We start from the raw sequence: 6,611 nt of genomic DNA on the forward strand, positions 1-6,611 counted from the left end.
TAAAATATGACGTTGGCCATCGGATGGTCAGATGGCGGGCGGGCATAAACTTCGCTCTGGTGAAAATAAAATAACCAGTGTTCCTAATCGCTACGGTTTTCATATTCGTTTCACATCGTCCCTTTAACCAACGCATTGTCCTTTTTCGTTTCGTTATCATAACATCCATCCGGTTTAACTGTTGTATGATGCAAAATATACAGCAAATCAAGTCTGTAAGATAAAATGTCGCAGTCCCAATGCATCTTTCCTTCTCTCTTTTCTCTAACAATCCATAAAAAATCTTGTGAAAATTCTGGCCATTTCATTCATTATCGGTATACAGCATGCTGTTTTTCTGTTCAAAATAAAGTGTTAGGCTTGGCTGACACATCAAACACAAGATTTCTACCATAGCACACAATTCGATTTCTCTCTGACTCTGAGCATTCTAAGACAGATTCATCGGGGTTTACGCAAAATCGTGAAATTAAAGCTGAACTGTATGAACAAAAAACAGAAGCGTCCTAAAAAGACCACCGCCCCTAGAAATATGGTATTTTATGTGCTGGTCAAGCCAATTGAAGACTGGCTTTGTTATGGCTTGCAGTACGCTACCTGGTGCGGAAGTGGTCTATTAATTTGAAGTAAGGTAATTTTTAAGATAAAATAGGATTTTATGACCTTTTTTACGCCTGAAATGTTGTTTTACTGCATCAAAATTGCTTTTTAAAAAAGCATTGTACCTCCTTTTCATTCAGTCCTAGCGGAAACATTGCCTATGGGTCTACACTTCACGTCCATGTTAGTCAATACGCATACTGAAAGAGGGTCTAGTAGTGAGAAATCCGAACCTCCGCATGGCCAGCACACGGCCACACTACCCACCTGGCATAGGCCTACATGTATTCAAATTCAATGTGAATTTCTTTAACTTCATTTTTTCAGGATACCTGCAGGTGTACGGTCAGGATTTCATTCTCAATGTACTTGGAGTGATCAAGTTGGCCCCCCAGCCTATGCAATTTCTCAACAACAATTGGAATTTTTGTTTGACCTCGATTTCACTGTTCCAAGGATTGCAGCTATGCTACATGTTTCTGTATCAACAGTGCGCCGCAGGTTGAGGTAAGTCATTTGCTAAAAACTCATGATATAGCATGTCTAGAGCCTAGAGGCAATAAATAATGCAGGCTACTGTGGGCTATATTATCAATACTTATTTTAGGCCATTCAACAAAAAATACATGTACTTGTCAACAGTCAGTCAACTTGATAATAGTTGGTGGGGTGGACCTTTGATAATCAATATTTGAGCCCCTAAGAACCTGACTGGGCCATCCCATCTTCGTGTTCTTTAGAGATAATGGGACTCAAAGTTTTCAGTCCTTTGTCTTGTCATACAGGTAATTGGAAATGCAAAATACCGGGTGGCCAAAAATAAACGTTTTGAACTTGGATCTCAAAACTAATTTGAATTCTCGGGTGTCTTGAAAATTTACACAGGGAATTAACATGGATTAAATTGGCTGCTGAATGTTGTTAAAAATTACATAGTCATTGTCATAGCTAAAACTGTACATAAAAACTAAGCAGTTGCACATGTTTCAAAAAACCCAAATTAGCTTGTCTGGCGGGATATTTCCTTCTTCAAAAACCACACCCCTGACAGCTAATATTGTGAAACGGAAATTCCTATCTGTATTTTTCTTGCTTTGCGATACTCCTTAAAGTTCTACCTTTACTTGGGCCTAAACGGGTCATGTATTATGCCGGGTGTTCGATCCACCTTACAATGTATTGTAAGATGTTGATGGATTGAAAACTATTGTTGTCTGTTTCCCTGGTTGACTCATTTTGTTTAGTTGTCCCTGGTCGCTCGCAGAGAAAATACCTGCCGTCCTTCCATCTGTACGGCCACTTGTGAGCGCGAAATCGGTAGAAGTAAGCCAGGTATCAAATTAAAAACACCCGACTGAGAATATTTTTTTCATAATAGATATTTAGCTTCGTTTTCACCACTGAGGTTTGGGTGAGACAACCCAAACCGCTTGGGTTGGTGCAAAATGTGGAGTCATTTCAAAAGCATTTAAAACACCACATAAGTCGATATTTAATTTGAGATGTTTTTAGAATAGAAATTGATACCTCACTGTCGTTATTGATCGTCTCACCGAAACCGGTCGGGTGGAGCCAAAATATTGGCCAAAACCGCGGCATAGCGAGGTTTTGGTCTACATAGATTCTGATAGATTCTCTGAAACATTCTGTATTATTATATCTTTCAGATATTATTCCTTGTCATACAGATTGCGTCGTACCAGGATAAACAATACGCAACTTGATGCAGCTGTCCGCACCATCTGTTCCTTCAATCGACATCTTGGCTACAGATTAGTTCACGCTAGGCTTGTAAGCGAGAATATCTATGTTTCTCGGCAGCGAGTTAGAGATAGTATGCTTCGAGTAGACCCGACATCGGTGGCATTAAGGTGGTGTCATTCAATTAGGAGGCGTTCATACAGGGTTGCGGGACCAAATTCCCTTTGGCATATAGATGGGAACCATAAGTTGATTAGGTATGTACCATCACCAAGTCCATTAACTTTTCAATTTCCGTTCAAAAGAGAACTCTTGTAAAAACATTTTTGGTATGTATTTTGGGTGTGACTAGAGGAAAGTTCATTTCAAAAAAGGGACTTGTTTGATTCTTGATATATAACACCTTGGCAGCCACCTTGAAATCGGTTTCTGTCAATTTAAAGTAGAACCAGGTGAAATTAATTTTTGGTCTGAAAGTTGGGGATGACTAGAGGAAAGTTCCTTTCGAAAATTGGCTCATTCGATTCTCGATATGACAACCAGGGTGGCCATCTTGAAATCAGTTTCTATCAATTTGCACCACGCCTAATCCGTATTCCCGCACTCCCCATTTCCAAAACAGCATAGTGGATGTCACGTCCACTATCGGCATCATTCATAGACCTTTGCTGGAATAAATCATGCTATAATCGAAAAGTGTAATCCTTTACATTATATTACAATGGTGGTATCAAAATAAAAAATATTTTCATTGTGCAGTTATGAATAAAGTCCTCTAAGTCTAAACACACCTGCGTGTGGTAAAAAAACCTAAAAAGTTCTCAAACTGCTTTTTAGCTCACCTCTTAGCAGAGGTGAGCTTATCCCATACCGTGGCGTCCGTCGTCCGTCGTCGTCGTCGGCGTCGTCGTCGTCGTCGTCGTCCGTCGTCCGTTAGCAGGGCACGTTTCGTAACTGTTAGAGCTATTGAGTTGAAACTTGGTACACATGTACCCTTATGTAATGACACCTTGGAGACCAAGTTTCGGTCCAATTCGTTTCATAGTTTGGCCACCAGGGGGCCAAACGTTAAAAGTGAAAATATGCAATATCTCCCTTAATAGTAGTCAGGAAATTTTGAAAAAAATATGGTAGGTACTTCTAGCAAAGGTGCATCATATATCCTCCGGGTTTTTGATTTGACCTCCTTTTCAAGGTCACAAGAGGTCAAATGGTGTAAATTGGCCGTTAGGATGTAACGATGGCACGTTTCTAAACTGCAATGACTATTGATACCAAATTTGGTACACATTCACCCCTTAGTCAGGTGATCTCAGGGACCGATGTTTGGTCCAATATGATTCACCACTTGACCACCAGGGGGCAAAATCCAAAAACCTTAAAAATGTGATTATTCCTTTACTTCTTGCCCGATTGCCACCAATTCGATATCATGGGTACATCTAACCACCATACAGTATATGTCACACAGGTTTTTAATTTGACCTTCTTGTCAAGGTCACAGAGGTCAAATGGCGTAAATTCGCCGTCAGGCTGTAACTATGGCACGTTTCTTAACTGCAATGACTATTGATCACAAATTAAGTACACATGTACCCCTTGGTCAGATGATCTCAGGTACTGAAGTTTGGTGCGATCTGATTTGCCGTTTAGCCTCCAGGGAGGGGGCCAAATCCTAAGTTCTTCAAAATGCCATTATTCCTACTTGCCCGATTGGCACCAATTTTATATCATAGGTACATCTAATTCTAACAACCATTCAATGTGTCACCCGGGTCTTCTTTGATTTGACCTACTTTTCAAGGTCACAGAGGTCGAATGTACTGTAAATTGGCCATTTTGGGGAAATTGTAATTGCTTGGACCTACATCAAACCTAACACTACATGACACAATACCATGCTCTTTATCCATCTTTCCTCCACGTGAGGTGAGCACAATGGCCCTGGCCATTTCATTTCCTGCAATATAATGAGACTGTTCTTCTGACCAGAATGATGCCGATTGGAAAACTAGATCATACATACATGTCTAAATATATTTTTTACTAATTTTGCTAATCCGAGGTCACGTGACCGACCTCAATAATTTAAAAACCAATTTGCATAATGTTTTATCCTGGAAATGAACTGTAGTCTTCTGCAAAGAAGTTCTAACTAAGGCTATGTAGGGGAGCCAAGTGCAAGAATTGTGCAAAAAAAAGGGTTTTTAGGTTACAAGTGCTATAAACATTTTTGGGTAGGTACATCCATTCTATGAATTGAGGGGTTTGCCTAGCCATCTCTTGGAAACTCCTGTTGTGGACCATTATGAGACTCGAAAAAATACCCAAAACGTCATTTGTGTATAGGAATCATTGAAGAATATCATCCGATGAGGTATCGTCTGAAAGGGTTTGGCCTAGGCTACGATTTGAAATAGATTGATTATTGACCACACCTTTATTTAGTAATTTAGATCAGCAGAGGTCAAAATGTTCTCCCGGAAGGGCCGAAGTAACAATCTAGGATGTCTCCGCATTAAAAGTCCTGGTGTGACCTTACCAACTGGAGCAATTGAATGAAATTAACACATATTTTTTATTTAAAAGAGTACCTTATTTTTGATAAATATAGTCTTAGGGTATTTAAGACTATCCCCATTTTGTTTATTGACAAAAAGAGTTCCCAAGAGAAATGGCTGAGTAGACCTCTCAATTCATATGTAGAATAGATTGGGCTACCAAAAAATGTTTAAGCTAAGGCACACATGACGAACAAAATGACATAAACATTTTGTTCAAGATGACCGTTGTGTGCATGCATGTGACAAAAACAAAAACATTTGTTCCTGGAGAATTTTTTTCGGATATTTTTGTGGAAAACAGATATGCGCCAAATGTGAACATGGTCATCAGGCAATCGTTGATGACGCTCAGCATTTTTGACGTGACTCACTAGTGTCAAATGGTCCATCGTCTGTAGGTGTCGACGCTGAAAACATGACAAACAGCATGTCCCCTGGGCTCTTGAGCCCATTGTAAAATACTCGTATTGACCAGTGTTGTCGATCGGCCCTTTTGGCACTTTGCAAGCTGCTTTGTTCGGGAGCCCATGGGACATCCTGTATGTATACATACTGTCGTGGTTCTTCTACTACAACCACCCCGCACCCTTGCACTGTTATGCCAATAAATAGCTTGTTTGTAATGTAGTGGGCAGCCAGAATGCCATTAGCAGGGGCACATTTTTTGTCCAAATTGTTTCGACCACAATTAGTCCTGTGAATATCACTTTGATATACTTATGTATTTTATTTTATATTTTCAGATGGGGCTTTGTCATCCATGGTGGTATTGATGGGTACAGCCGTTTGATGGTTTTTCTGTCCATTGCGTGCAACAATCGTGCAGCAACCGTGCTAAGATCTTTTCGGACTGCCACCTCAACATATGGAATACCATCAAGAGTAAGGGCGGATCGTGGAACAGAAAACAATGAAGTCGAGACCTATATGAACGTCAATCGTGGGATGAACAGAGGAAGCATGATTCGTGGCCGCTCTGTTCATAATCAAAGGATTGAAAGATTTTGGCGTGACCTTTTCCACGGTTCGACTAATGTCTATTATGATCTTTTTTATTTTATGGAGGACTCTGGTATCCTTGATATAAATAACAATATCCATCGTTGGTCCCTTCAATATGTTTTTACACCTCGTATGCAGAGAAACATCACCATTTTCCAAAATCAGTGGAATAATCACCGACTTTCCTCAGAACGTGGTCATACCCCTTGCCAACTTTATATTGAGGGTATTCTACGTCTGTAAGGTTCAGGACATTCTCATATCGATAATATGTTTTATGACCATGGTAGTGATGACCATTTGGAGCCAAATGATCTTCCAGATTATGGTATTGATTGGGAAGGACCGACCGCAAACGAGACTGATACAGTTCATGTAGCTGACTCTGATTGTCCACTTTCTGCAGAACATTTTGGTCATTTGCAAGACTCCATTTCGCCTCTTGGAGAACCCTCAGATCGCTATGGTATCAGCATATATTTGAGTGTATTGTATTCAGTCATGAGTCACTGTTTGTTTCTTGAAAATATTTGTGTTTTTTCAACTGCCTGACCAATTACAGGCCCAGCCGAGCATCACGTGATCGACGAGTGGGCGTGTCTGATATCAATTTGTGTTCAACATTTTCATATATAGAGATTAAGCACACTCCTTATATAAACAAAAAAATCCTTATATAAACAAAAACCAGCAACTCCAACCAATCGGGCAAAGTATCAGTTACCTGGTCTGGATTCCTGTTAT

General features: G+C 40.0%; 1 long non-coding RNA gene across 1 annotated transcript; it reads left to right on the top strand.

Moving 5' to 3' along the window:
- The first annotated feature begins 931 nt into the window (after positions 1-931).
- LOC135491548 (uncharacterized) lies at positions 932-6,346 on the top strand. Its single transcript, XR_010447846.1, has 3 exons — positions 932-1,107; positions 2,268-2,558; positions 5,609-6,346. It is a non-coding gene; the product is annotated as an uncharacterized LOC135491548 (long non-coding RNA).
- Positions 6,347-6,611: the final 265 nt, after the last annotated feature.

This window comes from Lineus longissimus, chromosome 7, assembly GCF_910592395.1.
Source record: "Lineus longissimus chromosome 7, tnLinLong1.2, whole genome shotgun sequence".
NCBI classification, from domain to species: domain Eukaryota; kingdom Metazoa; phylum Nemertea; class Pilidiophora; order Heteronemertea; family Lineidae; genus Lineus; species Lineus longissimus.